Here is a 16,074-nt window from a genome sequence, read left to right on the forward strand (position 1 = left end):
GCCTTATTTTAAAATGGATTAAATAGCTTTTGTTCCCCTCATCAATCTACATACGATACCCCATAATGACAAAGCAAAAACAGTTTTTAAGATTATTTTTTTTGCCAGCTACAAATTTGGAGCACCTGTATTTGGGGAGTTTCTCCCATTCTTCTCTGAAGACCCTCTCAAGCTCTCAGAATGCATGGGGAGCGTCGCTGCATAGCTATTTTCAGGTCTCTCCAAAGGTTTTCGATCGTACAGGCTCTTGCTGGGTCACTCAAGGACATTGAGACTTGTCACAAAACCACTCCACCACTGTCTTGGCTGTGTGCTTAGGGTTGTTGTCCTGTTGGAAGGTGAACCTTCACCCCATTCTGAGGCCGTGAGTGCTCTGGAGCAGGTTTTCTTCAAGGATCTCTCTGTACTTTGCTCCGTTCATCTTTTCCTCAATCCTGACTAGTTTCCCAGTCCCTGCCTCTCAAAAATATCCCCAGAGCATGGCATGATGCTTCCACCACCATGCTTCACCGTAGGGATGGTGCTAGGTTTCCTCCAGATGTGACGCTTGGCATTCAGACCAAAGAGTCCAATCTTGGTTTCCCATGGTCAAAGTCCTTTAGATTATTTTTGTTAAACTCCAAGTGGGCTGTCATGCCTTTCACTGAGGAGTGGCTTCCATCTGGCCACTCTACCATAAAGGCCTGAATGGTAGAGTGCTGCAGAGATGGTTGTCCTTCTGGAAGGTTCTCATCTCCACAGAGGAACTTGGAGCTCTGTCAGAGTGACCATCAGCTTCTTGGTCACCTCTGTGACCAAGGCCCATCTCCCCGATTGCTCAGTTTGGCCGGGCGGCCAGCTCTAGGAATAGTCTTGGTTGTTCAAACCTTGTTAACATTTAAGAACGATGGAGGCCAGTGTGTTCTTGGGGACCTTCAATGCTGCCGAAATGTTTTGGTACCCCTCCCCAGATCTGTGCCTCGACACAGTCCTGTCTCGGAGCTCTATGGACAATTCCTTCGACTTCATGGCTTGGTTTTTGTTCTGACATGCACTGTCAACTGTGGGACCTTTATATAGACAGACAGGTGTGTGTCTTTCTAAATCATGTCCAATCAATTGCATTTACCACAGGTGGACTCCAATCAAGTTGTAGAAACATGTCAAGAATGATCAATAAAAACAGGATGCACTTGAGCTCAATTTCGAGTCTCATCGCAATGGGTCTTTCTAAAAACCTGTTTTTACTTTGTCAGTATTGTGTGTAGATTGCTGAAATTTTCAAAAATCCTTTCAGAATAAGGCTGTAACGTAACAAAATGTGGAAAAAGAGAAGGGGCCTGAATGCTTTCCAAATGCACTGTAAGGTAGAAAAAGAACACGAGAAAGTAAGCATACTATATACAGAGCCAGTTACATACACCTTAGCCAAATACATTTAAACTCAGTTTTTCATAATTCCTGTCATTTAATCTGAGTAAAAATGCCCTGTCTTTGTTCAGTTAGGATCACCAATTTATTTTAACAATGTGAAATGTCAGAATAATAGTAGAGAGAATTATTTATTTCAGCTTTTATTTCTTTCATCACATTCCCAGTGGGTCAGAAGTTTACATACACTCAATTAGTATTTGGTAGCATTGCCTTTAATTGTTTAACTTGGGTCAAACGTTTCAGGTAGCCTTCCACAATAAGTTGGGTGGAATTTGGCCCATTCCTCCTGACAGAGCTGGTGTAACTGAGTCAGGTTTGTCGGCCTCCTTGCTCGCACACGCATTTTCAGTACTGCCCACAAATGTTCTATAGGATTGAGGTCAGGGCTTTGTGATGCCACTCCAATACCTTGACTTTGTTGTCCTTAAGCCATTTTGCCACAACTTTGGAAGTATGCTTGAGGTCATTGTCCATTTGGAAGACCCATTTGCGATCAAGCTTTAACTTGCTGACTGATGACTTGAGATGTTGCTTCAATATATCCACATAATTTTCTTCCCTCATGATGCCATCTATTTTGTGAAGTGCACCAGTCCCTCCTGCAGCAAAGCACCCCCACAACATGATGCTGCCACCCCTGTGCTTCATGGTTGGGATGATGTTCTTCGGCTTCCAAGCCCCCCCTTTTTCCTCCAAACATAATGATGGTCATTATGGCCAAACAGGTATTTTTTTATTTCATCAGACCAGAGGACATTTCTCCAAAAAGTACAATCTTTGTCCCCATGTGCAGTTGCAAATCGTAGGTTTTGGAGCAGTGGCTTCTTCCTTGCAGAGTGGCCTTTCAGGTTATGCCGATATAGGACTCATTTTTGCTGTGGATATAGATACCTTTGTACCTGTTTCCTCCAGGATTTTCTCAAGGTCCTTTGCTGTTGTTCTGGGATTGATTGCACTTTTCGCACCAGAACGCGTCTCCTTCCTGAGCGGTATGACGGATGCATGGTCCCATGGTGTTTATACTTGCGTACTATTGTTTGTACAGATGAACATGGTACCTTCAGGTGTTTGGAAATTGCTGCCAAGGATGAAACAGACTTGTGTAGGTCTACAATTTTTTGTCTGAGATCCTGGCTGATTTCTTTTGATTTTCCCATGATGTAAAGCAAAGAGGCACTGAGTTTGAAGGTAGGCCTTGATATACATCCACAGGTACACCTCCAATTGACTCAAATGATGTCAATTAGCCTAGCAGAAGCTTCTAAAGCCATGACATCATTTTCTATAATTTTCCAAGCTGTTTAAAGGCACAGTCAACTTAGTGTATGTAAACTTCTGACCCACTGGAATTGTGATACAGTGAAATATAAGTGAAATAATCTGTCTGTAAACAATTGTTGGAAAAATTACTTGTACATGTACAAAGTAGATGTCCTAACCGACTTGAAATTTGTGGAGTGGTTGAAAAACGAGTTTTAATGACTCCAACCTCAGTGTATGTAAACTTCCGACTTCAACTGTATATGCATATTATGTGTGTTTGAGCAAATTATGAAGTGAGTGTTTGTGTATTTGTAGCAGCTACTCTTCCTGGGGGTCCAGCAAAATTAAGGCATATATACACATTCGAAACAGATTTCACAACACACCAAGTGTGTGCCCTCCACTACCACATATCTACAGCACAAAATCCATGTGTACGTGTGTGTGTATACTGTGTATGTTATCGTGTGTGTGTGCATGTGTCTGTTCCTGTGTTTGTGTTGCTTCACAGTCCCGTTGTAATATAAGCTGCATTTTTATCTGTTATTAAAATCTAATTGTACTGCTTCCATGAGTTACTTGATGTGAAATAGAGTTCCATCTAGTCATGGCTCGATGTAGTACTGTGCGCCTCCCATAGTCTTTTCTGGACTTGGGGACTGTGAAGTGACATCTTGTGGGGTATGCATGGGTGTTTTGGCTGTGTGCCAGTAGTTAAAACAGACAGCTCGGTGCATTCAACATATCAATGCCTCTCACAAGTACAAGTACTGTAGTGATGAAGTCAATCTGTCCTCTACTTTGAGCCAGGAGAGATTAACATGCATACATGATGCACTGGGTTGTCAGCACCACCCTCTATAGCCTACCCTCACCACCTGGGGTCGGCCCGTCAGGAAGTTAAGGATCCGGTTGCAGAGGGATGTGTTCAGTCCCAGGGTCCTAAGCTTAGTGGCGAGTTTGGAGAATACAATGGTGTTGAACTCTGAGCTGTAGTCAATGAAAAGCATTCTCATATAGATATTCCTCTTGACTTGGTGGATGAGGGCAGTGTGGAGCACAGTTGAGATTGCGTTGTCAATGGATCTGTGTGCAAACTGGAGTGGGTCTGGGATGATAGAGTTGATGTGTGCCATAACCAGCCTTTCAAAACACTTGATGATTACAGATGTGAGTGCTACAGGGCGGTAGTCATTGTGGCATGATACCTTAAGAGTTATTGGGTAAAGGAATGATGGTAGTCATTTTAAAACCTGGGGATTACAGACTGGGACAAGGAGAGGTTGAAAATGACCGTGAATATGCCTGCTAGATGTTTTGCACATACTCTGAGAACGCTCCATGGAATACCGTCAGGTCACCTGATTAAAGACCTTACTCGTGTTGGCCTAGGAGAGCGAGATCATCCAGTCCTCTGGGTCCGTGACGGCCCTCACACCCGGCATGATGTTGATATTGTCAGAGCGTGCATTAAGTTTGTCTGGTAGAGAGATATCGTTGAGAAGATCACGACTGGTATTCCTTTATAATCCATAATAGACTGCAGCCCCTGCCACATGCGGTGGGTGTCGGAACCTGCGTAATATGATTCCACCTTAATCCTATATTGTTCCTTGGCTCGTTAGATTGCTCTGTTTTCTTACCAAATCAACCTCATACTGTACAATGCACTCCATACCAATACAGCTATTCTAGCTCGTCTATGCTTACAGGATGTCATTATTAATGATCTGTATAGTTGTTAGTTTAAAGAATAAGTCGAATGCATTGTGTTGGCTCTGTCAGACAGATACAGTAGGGTACAGATGATTAATTCCAGAGAATTGTCAAGCTTACTTTCCCTTGCTGACAAGGAAAAATACGAGGCACCTACACAGTCAGATTGGGATTAGGTTCATAAGCATTGTACTTTCCATATTTAGCAACTCTGATTTAGGTCTAAATGTCATCCATTAGGCTGATTGGAGGGCACAGAGTTTATACAGAGAGAGTATGGCATAATTACAATGGTGTTCAAGACTGAAGCTGCATGGGTCTTGGTGACAATGACAACATGATTGTGTTAATAAATACAGTATCAAACCAAATTAAACATATTTTCTCCACAACATAAGAAGTGAATACAGTTGTATTTCTTTGAATGAAAGGCATAAACTCAGGGAAGCTGAATGTCAATAGGATTGAATGCACACAAACTAGAAGAGTTAGATAGGCTACTGATGATCAGACTCACCTGCCTTATTTGCTATATAGGGAATTAAAATCTTCCTGCATCCTCTCTGTGTTGTTTGCACCTCCTTGCCGGTCCAAATAAAATATTGAAATATTGATTATGTTTTTGGAAGAGGCGCACGTCAACAGAAAGACACATCAATCGCATTCAGTTGGTAAGAGACAGACATTCAGTCAATACTAGGAATAGGTTGTCTACCATACAATCTATCCCTTTTTCAGGACCCTGTCTTTCAAAGATAATTCGTAAAAATCCAAATAACTTCACAGACCTTCATTGTAAAGGGTTTAAACACTGTTTTCCAGTAATGAAAACTTAGGACACTAAAGAGGCCTTTCTACGGACTCTGAAAAACACCAAAAGAAAGATGCCCAGGGTCCCTGCTCTTCTGTGGGAACGTGCCTTAGGCATGCTGCAAGGAGACATGAGGACTGCAGATGTGGCAGAGGGCAATAAATTGCAATAAACGTAATGTGAGATGCCTAAGACAGCGCTACAGGGAGACAGGACGGACAGCTGATCATCCTCGTAGTGGAAGACCACGTGTAACAACACCTGCACAGGATCTGTACATCCGAACATCACACCTGCCCTTGCTGTCTCTGCCTGGCCGGTTCCCCTCTTTCCACTGGGATTCTCTGCCTCTAACCCTATTACAGGGGCTGAGTCACTGGCTTACTGGGGCTCTCTCATGTGCGTCACCTGAGTGGTGCCCCCCCCCCCCCTTGGGTTGTGCCGTGGCGGAGGTCTTTGTGGGCTATACTCAGCATTGTCTCAGGATGGTAAGTTGGTGGTTGAAGATATCCCTCTAGTGGTGTGGGGGGTGTGCTTTGGCAAAGTGGGTGGGGTTATATCTTTCCTGTTTGGCCCTGTCCGGGGGTGTCCTCGGATGGGGCCACAGTGTCTCCTGACCCCTCCTGTCTCAGCCTCCAGTATTTATGCTGCAGTAGTTTATGTGTCGGGGGGCTAGGGTCAGTTTGTTATCTGGAGAACTTCTCCTGTCCTATTCGGTGTCCTGTGTGAATCTAAGTGTGCGTTCTCTAATTCTCTCCTTCTCTCTTTCTTTCTCTCTCTCGGAGGACCTGAGCCCTAGGGCCATGCCCCAGGACTACCTGACATGATGACTCCTTGCTGTCCCCAGTCCACCTGGCCGTGCTGCTGCTCCAGTTTCAACTGTTCTGCCTTATTATTATTCGACCATGCTGGTCATTTATGAACATTTGAACATCTTGGCCATGTTCTGTTATAATCTCCACCCGGCACAGCCAGAAGAGGACTGGCCACCCCACATAGCCTGGTTCCTCTCTAGGTTTCTTCCTAGGTTTTGGCCTTTCTAGGGAGTTTTTCCTAGCCACCGTGCTTCTACACCTGCATTGCTTGCTGTTTGGGGTTTTAGGCTGGGTTTCTGTAAAGCACTTTGAGATATCAGCTGATGTACGAAGGGCTATATAAATACATTTGATTTGATTTGACCTGCGGCACAGGTACAGAATGGCAACAACAACTGCCTGAGTTACATCAGGAACGCACAATCCCTCCATCAGTGCTCAGACTGTCCGCAATAGGCTGAGAGAGGCTGGACTGATGGCTTGTAGGCCTGTTGTAAGGCAGGTCCTCATCAGACATCACCGGCAACAACGTCGCCTATGGGCAAAAATACACCGTCGCTGGACCAGACAGGACTGGCAAAAAGTGCTCCACACTGGCGAGTCGCGGTTTTGTCTCATCAGGGGTGATGGTCGGATTCACGTTTGTCGTCGAAGGAATGAGCATTACACCGAGGCCTGTACTCTGGAGCGGGATCGATTTGGTGGAGGGTCCATCATGGTGTCACAGCATCATCAGACTGAGCTTGTTGTCATTGCAGGCAATCTCAATGTTGTGTGTTACAGGCAAGACATCCTCCTCCCTCATGTGGTACCCTTCCTGCAGGCTCATCCTGACATGACCCTCCAGCATAACAATGCCACCAGCCATACTGCTTGTTCAGTGCGTGATTTCCTGCGAGACAGGAATGTCAGTGTTCTGCCATGGCCAGTGAAGAGCCCAAATCTTAATCCCATTGAGCACGTCTGGGACCTGTTGGATCAAAGGGTGAGGGCTAGGGCCATTCCCCCCAGAAAAGTCTGGGAACTTGCAGGTGCCTTGGTGGAAGAGTGGGGTAACATCTCACAGCAAGAACTGGCAAATCTGGTGCAGTCCATGAGGTGGAGATGCACTGCAGTACTGTTACTTTTGATTTTGACAACCCCCCTTTGTTCAGGGACACATTATTCAATTTCTGTTAGTCACATGTCTGTGGAACTTGTTCAGTTCATGTCTCAGTTGTTGAATCTTGTAATGTTCATACAAATATTTACACATGTTAAGTTTGCTGAAAATAAACGCAGTTGACATGTCTGTCAGTGAGAGGAAGTTTATTTTTTTGCTGAGTTCATGTGTTATCCCAGCAGAAAAGAGAAATCGGCAAAATAACATTTTGATTCAGAGCAACAAAGAAATGTAATAATTTATCTGAACAAATCAGAAACCTTTCAACATATAAATTCAAACAATACTTTAAAACCATTTAAATATAAATTGGAAGGTTGTGCAGGACTATGGTAGATGAAGGAACTCATCTATCTGTTTAGACTGTTAGATTATTTATCTGGTCAATATGTCAGTGTATTATGTCTGTTTGTAATGTATTATACATTTTATTTTTATGTTTAAGGACTCTTGGCAGATTAGTCCAAATGAGGACTAAAAGAGATCACAATAAAACAGAAATCTAAGCAGATAAAGCATCTGAGCGAGCGAAACAGCGCACCTCTGTCTTTGTACATGTAGACCATGTATCTGATGCTGTCTGGACCAAAATAGTGTGGTCTGTCGTTCTATTCCTGGCCAGACACCATCAGTCACATGGGTTACATCTCGCTCACTCAGATGCTTTCTCCGGTGAGAGTGTTTTGTGCAGGATGTGTGACCTGTTGCCACAAGAAAAGGGCAGCCAGGGAAGAACAAACATCATTATAAACACAACCCACATTTATGTTTATTTATTTTCCCTTTTCTACTTTAACTATTTGTACATAATATGACATTTGAAATGTCTTCATTATTTTGGAACTTTTGTGATTGTAATATTTGCTGTTATTGTTTATTTTACTTTTGTTTATTATCTATTTCACTTGCTTTGGCAATGTAAACATATGTTTCCCATGCCAATAAAGCCCTTAAATTGACATTGAAATTGAAATGACTTTCAGCAGAGAGAAAGAGGTGATGCAAGAGGGCTCACTTTTGCCATAATCTGTCCAGAATAAGCCCAATGCGTTTCTATGGGCATAATATGCAGACCTAAGCTTGTTGCCTGCCTTCCAGTCTTTGGGGCGACCCCCATTGTTAGGGCGGAGACATAACCATCTCGTCATTATATACAGATCTCTGGTTTCAGCCTCTTGCGAATGGGTAAGGAAAGTTGGCGGGTGCACAGTGCACTGTTAGGATGCTTCCCCTAAAGTAAATTGATGTTTTGCCAAAATTATAGAATTACTCCTGTCTAAATAAAAACATTCACAATACTTTTTTTTAACCAGGCAAGTCAGTTAAGAACAAATTCTTATTTTCAATGACAGCCTAGGAACAGTGGTTCAACTGCCTTGTTCAGGGGCAGAACGACAGATTTGTACCTTGTCAGCTCACGGATTTGAACTTGCAACCTTTCAGTTACTAGCCCAATGCTCTAACCACTAGGCTACCCCGCCACCCAAACTTCACCAGAGAGCATGACTTAGCCACAGAGGATCATTAGCTCATTTTTTTAAAGATAGCTGTGGATTGTTACAAATCATAGGTGCCTTAGGCCTATGCCTATTTGGGAATCCCACAGCGCAACAAGAAGGAGAGGGGTGTGAAGCGTAGATATGGCGTGTCCAGTGGCGATTTTGGCATGTAAATCTTGGTGGGGCAAACTCAAAATAATGTTTTAGATGCATGCCAAAACCACTACACAACACAACACTAAACAATACATGAATTGGACTCTAATGGTGACAAATGGTGCCCACAAACTGTTAGGGCCTAGTGACAAATGGTGCCCACAAACTGTTAGGGCCTACATAAAGCTGTCCCAACAGCAGAGTCCCAACAGCAGTCCCAACACATTACCACTGTTACACCTGGCTATCAGCAGAGCCTTGTACGGCAGCGAAACAGTTCATTCAGCCTCATTTACTGCCTTTAAAAAAAAACATAGCTGATATTACTGAATTGCTTAAACAAATGTGATTTGTACTGACAATTGAGATGTACAAACTATGGCATAAGGGGACGACGAGCGGTTAAGAGGCTATCCATAATTTTGATTAAGACATTAATGAGCGAGCGACGACGGACGTAGTCAATATGACTATTTGTTCAGCAGCTTTGAAATGTACAGAGACAGAAGTCAGAACATGTGCCGTTCATACAGTACACCAAGTCAGAACTATAGGATAAATAAAGGGGGCATATAAGCAAACAATGAAAGCTCTTACAATATTCGATGATGACATTTCTCTAAAACAAGCTATAGGCTACACGTGCACCACCAAGTCAGAAGCGTAGGCTAAATTATGCGGGGGAAGAGGGACCAAATTATTAGGGTGAGGAACATGGGCTATTAACCGCTTACTATACAACATACACTTAGTATTACTTTCTTAGCTACAGTATACATATCTCCCTGGCATATTACATAATTTATGCAGCAGCATACAAGACATTTTTGGACTCACCTTGCTGTGTTGTGCTCACTTGAACAGGAAGGTGGTGTGGCGGTCCTTGCTGGGCAAATTTTGTCATCAAACTTTGTCATCAAAGTTTGGCATTCTCTGGATTTATTGTGCTTTCAAGACAACTGGGAACTCTGAAAAAACAAGATTGAATCATGACCTTAGTGATCTTCAGGTCGGAGCTCTTGAAAAAGCCAGAGTTCCCAACTTGGAATTCTGAGCTGGATGACCGTTCAAAACATATTTTGCCAGTTGGAGCTCGTTTTTTTCAGAGTTCCCAGTTGTCTTTAATTCACTGGAGTCTGAGATTTCCCAGTTCCGAGTTTCCAGTTGTTTTGAAAGCAGGAGAATTCATGCTTGATTGACAGCATGGCCAATGTTGAATGTTTATCCTTTTAAGCTAGGAAAAGAGACCCTTAAATCCAGACTTGGACCACACATCCACTCAACTGAATAGCAGGCTAGTGATTGCTTTGCAATGCTTGCAGTTAGCCACTGATTCCTTCCAAACCATTAATTGTTAAAATTGCAATTTCAAACATGTTGTGTAATGTTTATGTCCAATAGCCGATGAGCATCAATACCTTTTATCTATAACTTCTCTTCATAATTGTTTTTCATATGACAAGGATTGAAACGGATTTGCCTGTTGATTGTCGACTTGGTTCATGATGATAACTGCTAGCTTGCTAGCTAAGATTTTGAAAGTATGATGTTGACATGATCAGTCCAATCAAAGCTACTGTAGATATTACGTCATTTTATCTGTGGCCAATGACCTTGAGCCTTCTAGCATGGGCACTTCTAATGTAACTCTGTGGCAGCACACAACGGGCTTGAATTTCTTAGCTCTCCCCGTAGATTTTGCAGTGACGTAGTGTCCCCATGAGTGACAGAACACTGAGGCATTCATGGCACAACTAGAGGACATTACCAACCCCTACGCTCCATATATTCTACTGGCTGCCCCACCACCACAGAAAGCACTGAGCTAGGCAGGAAACTCCTGCATTTTGGAGCTGCCTTACTCAAGAAAGCAAAAAAGAGACCTATGTTTGTATGCGGCTTTATTAACTCACATTTTTTTTAACAGTGTTTGCAAACTGATATGTGACACGTATTAATGCTAAAATAACATACAAAACAGGCACAGGAGGGGCTCAAAAACAGAGCCCCACCTACCCTGAATGAAGGCTCGCCACTGGGCGTCTTCTCCAGAATGCATGCACTCTGCTGTCCAGAATGCGCTCAGCTGTCTCCTGCCAATTCTTTCCCATTCATTTCATTGTGTGAATTGTTTCCCTTTGATGTAAAAGATGTATCGTTAATCACTTTTAATTTGGTTACATACATTTCTGTTAATGCATATATTAATTAGGCTACAGTCATTTACTGTTCTCATTCTCAGAGTGGAAACATTGTTTGCAGAGCTCACAACCGTTAAGAGCTTTGTCAATCTTTCATTGTCTTTTGTTTGGAGTCCTCTGTGAGCTATGAACATGTGTCTGGGTTCTCTGACCTGATAACGCTGAGGGAGCGAGCGTGCCTAAGCACACTTAGAAGTAGCCCTACCTGGCCTGCTGCATGCAAACGTAGGAAAGTTCCCATTTGGCGATGCCAGATTTCTTATTGTCTTAACTCACCACGTCCACCAGTAATCGGTATTTTTTTCTTTACCTCACACAATGTAAATTAAGTCTGTTTTTTTAAACATCCATTGCAAATGATAGTTCCTCAGTACTTGAAAAATATTTCCAACACTCCCGGCCTCGATAATCACCAAGCGTCGGTGTGAAAGATGATGATCCCATATATCCAGTGGAGACGTCATAAAAAAAAACATCTGTCTGTCCCGAGATCCCTGGCGTGGGAAACTTTGAGGGCCCCGAATAGTCTAGTTTATACAATGTTGCAAGTTCGCTTGCAATAGCTCATGTCAAGACAGATAGAAAGGGAGGCAGACAGGCGAAGTCGAGAGTTGAATGTGTTTGAAAGAACAAGAATTTTGATCAGGATATTTTGTATGTTTTTTTTTTGTTGTTGGCTTTAGGCTTATGTATTTTACTTAGTTGAAGATGGAAGTTATAGGCCTACTGCTGCATTGGCCTATAGACTATCTATGAGTTCTATCACTCAATCAATCAATCAATAAAATGCATTTAGCTAATTGTTATGGATGTATCCAAATAAATGTCACTAGAAAACAACTTAAGCAAATGCACATGCGGCTACTTTGCTGTTATTCTGGCTGCACTTTTTGACATGACTGTAAGTTAGCTGTAGTTGGCGAGCTAGCAAGCAAGGGATAAGAACGTTGCCAGTATGGTAATGGGACATTTAGAACAAACAACTGGGTTGCATCCATAGATACAGAACAAAAAGACTGAACGACTAGGTCGCGTCCATAGATACAAAACAAAAAGACTGAACGACTGGGTCGCGTCATTAGCTACAGAACAAAAGGACTGAACGACTGGGTTGCGTCCATAGATACAGAACAAAAAGACTGAACGACTAGGTCGCGTCCATAGATACAGAACAAAAAGACTGAACGACTGGGTCGCGTCATTAGATACAGAACAAAAAGACTGAACGACTGGGTCGCGTCCATAGATACAGAACAAAGACTGAACGACTGGGTCGCGTCCATAGATACAGAACTAAAAGACTGAACGACTGGGTCGCGTCCATAGATACAGAACAAAGACTGAACGACTGGGTCGCGTCCATAGATACAGAACAAAGACTGAACGACTGGGTCGCGTCCATAGATACAGAACAAAATGACTGAACGACTGGGTCGCGTCCATAGATACAGAACAAAAGGACTGAACGACTGGGTCGCGTCCATAGATACAGAACAAAAGGACTGAACGACTGGGTCGCGTCCATAGATACAGAACAAAAGGACTGAACGACTGGGTCGCGTCTCTAGCAACCCTAGATGTGTGTCGGGACTATATATTGTGGAAGGATAAATGGTATGAATAAATTAATCCAAATAAACGTTTTTCATGAAAATATGTCAATCATTATTTGAATATGTTGGTAACCCAAAGTCTAAAAGTGATAATGCCCTCTAAGCCGGTCTCAGGCCTAACAACACCCTGCCAAAATATCCTCCAAACACCGCTTTTCGGGCATTATCACTTAAATGGACCACGCTGTCCATATGACAGAGGCTGGTGTTCTAGCCATAGCTGATTTTTTAACATTTTACTTCAGATTTGTATGATTAACCACGTGACAGTGATTTTGAGATATGAAAATGTTATTATTGAAATGAAAATGTTCCACGAAAATGCACTTATAACAACAACCATAACTTTCACCCAGATCGTAGGATAAATTGTAAACTTCCCCAAACTTAAAACTCCAAAAGCTGCCTATGATATTTACCGTAACACCCAAGCGCGTGCACACATAGGAGGTCCCGTGAAAAAAACGTGACCCCAAAGGGCCATCCAACTAAATCGTTCTGACGCCAACCCTGTTATCCGTGCATGAGTCTCCGAGTCGGCGCTGCTGGTATTAGCATCTACTGCTCCCTAGCGACAAGTAGAGTGTGACATTGAGTACACTGATACAACACTCACGGCAGTCAGACATTCGGTGCATCGATTCGATGTACCTTTCACTAGGTTGTATTCGAACAAGGAAGCTAAAACTGGTCGTTGTGTTGAATCTTCGAAATGATAAGTAAGAACGCCATAAATGATGTTATTGAAATGAAACAGGCTTAGGCTGCACAACTTGAAAGACAATGAAGAGTTAAATGATGTTTCAACTGGCTCACTTTGTGATGTCTGCTTGTTGAGTAGGCTAGCCTAGGCAAACGTTACGTAACTGATATCGAAAAAAGCTACACTTGAAATACTCGGAATGATGAACCACTTGAAGCCTAAAAGCATTAGGGTAGCCTATTAAATCATATATAAATGATGACTGTATTAATTGATTTAGTAAAATGCCTAATTTCCCTTATTTCATATTCCTCTTTTCCAAGCTGCCACGGTGACAGAGATAGGAGGGACAGGCAGGGTTGGGGAGTAACATATTATAAAGGATTACAAAAAAACGGTAACTGTAATCCGTTACATTACCAGCAAAAATACTGTAATCAGACTTTTGAAAAACTAGATGACTACTTCGACGATTACTTTTAAATCGATTTGGTGGTGGAGGGTCCATCATGGTGTCACAGCATCTGAGCTTGTTGTCATTGCAGGCAATCTCAACGCTGTGTGTTACAGGAAAGATCCTGTAACACAGGCTCATCCTGACATGACCCTCCAGCATAACAATGCCACCAGCCATACTGCTCGTTCTGTGCGTGATTTCCTGCAAGACAGGAATGTCAGTGTTCTGCCATGGCCAGCGAAGAGCCTGGATCTCAATCCCGTTGAGCACGTCTGGGACCTGTTGGATCAGAAGGTGAGGGCTAGGGCCATTCCCCCCAGAAATGTCCGGGAACTTGCAGGTGCCTTGGTAGAAGAGTGGGGTAACATCTCACAGCAAGAACTGGTAAATCTGGTACAGTCCACGAGGAGGAGATGCACTGCAGTACCTAATGCAGCTAGCTGAATATATTTTATATTCTTCAAAGTAGCCACCTTTTGCCTTAATGAAAGCTTTGCACACTCTTGGCAAAGCATGCCATTCAGTCCTATATGACAACAAAATCATAAACAACAGACTAGGGCTGGCTAATAAGTCCTTATTTTGGGGGTTATGCCCAGGTAAAACAATTTGGCTAATCCATTTTCCATGTCCTATTCCTGAAGATCAAGGGGTATAACATTTATTGGAATGACTGGAATTCTGATAGACTTTGGTTTTTCATGTAAACATATCATTTAATCATATTATATGTAGTAGAAAGTGATGGTTTAGAAGAAGCCTACATAACCAACCCATAAAGTACATTTTAACATCCATATATGGCCAGCTATGTAAACTTTAACATTGATTTATCCTGCAAATGTCTTTCAATTGGTAACATACATTTTTTGTCTTCTTCTAATGCCTCTTAAGGGAGAAGTCATCTGTCTTGTTTTGCACACTCTGTACAAAATAATAAAATGCAGTACTACAGGATATTTCTTAACGTAGCTCTTTATTAGCTAGCTATAACTGGCATGTTCACGTATCGCCAACCAGGATCAAACTGCCTGTGACCTAACCATTTGGGTGGTCTTAACCAATCATAGCACAGTATGATATGGCGGTAAAATGCATCCAATTACAATTCAGTATGTTTACACATATGAATATTGCACCATCTAAAAGTAATGGAATGTAATCAGATTCCATTACTGAGTTTGGGTAATCCAAAAGTTACATTACTGATTACAATTTGTGACAGGTAACTTGTAACTGTAACGGATTACATTTAGAAAGTAACCTACCCAACCATGTGTGCAGGTTCTGGATACGCAGACAGTGCAGGAATGGCTACACATGCAGGTTCCTCCATGGGCACAGGAGAGATTCAAGGGTGTCCAACAAGTGCAAATATGATCCTTTTTCCACTAGGTTTCTACCCTCCTCTGGAATGAGATATCACGGTATGGTATAACTATGAGGCGTGATAGGGGTCACATTGAATAGACTCATACACTGTAAAGGGTTTGCCCTGAAATTGTCAGTCATTTACAGGCAGCTCATTGGCAAGTAATTGACTGTATCTGATATTTCCGTACAGCTACTGTAATCCTAATACAATCTCAAAGCAAGTAACTGTGTAATGATATAATACAATACTGTAAAATTAACTGTATTGTACTGTAAAAAAAATAGTTTAGGCTGCTGTATTTGCATTGAATGAATAGATGAATGAAATTCATTGAGGGGAGATGGGGTTTGTATTTCACAGTATTTTACAGTAATTACCAGGGATCGGTGCTTTTAGGTTGGCTGCTAGGTAATGTGTTTACATAATACCCCAAATTACCAAAATAAATTCTAGTTTTCCATTACAGTGTAGGCCAATTAGAGTATGGACGTTGACTAGTGAAAGTAGTCACCTGTTTTGTCTTTGTCCAATCAATCAGTGGACTACAATTACTGGGAGTACCCCCTGGAGTACCCTGTTCATTGTATCACCCCCCAGAAGACTTCAAGTCTGCCCATTCTACAAGAGTGGATTTTGCATCAGTGGTGAGAATGGAAGCATCACTTTGCCTGCTGGAGGATGTAGCTTTCAGTGGGACTGGACTAAAGTTGAATAGGATGGTTGCACAAGGGAAACATTGAATTGTTCTTCATAACACAGTAGTGAAGTAGATGCTGGCACAGAGTTACTGTACATGTCCAATGGCTTTAGTTTTGTGAAATGCTTCCTCTGAGACGTGCTCATGCTCTATATAGGCCCTAAGTGTAGACGTCCCCATATCCCAGGGTTGA

Source organism: Oncorhynchus clarkii, chromosome 20, assembly GCF_045791955.1.
Source record: "Oncorhynchus clarkii lewisi isolate Uvic-CL-2024 chromosome 20, UVic_Ocla_1.0, whole genome shotgun sequence".
NCBI classification, from domain to species: domain Eukaryota; kingdom Metazoa; phylum Chordata; class Actinopteri; order Salmoniformes; family Salmonidae; genus Oncorhynchus; species Oncorhynchus clarkii.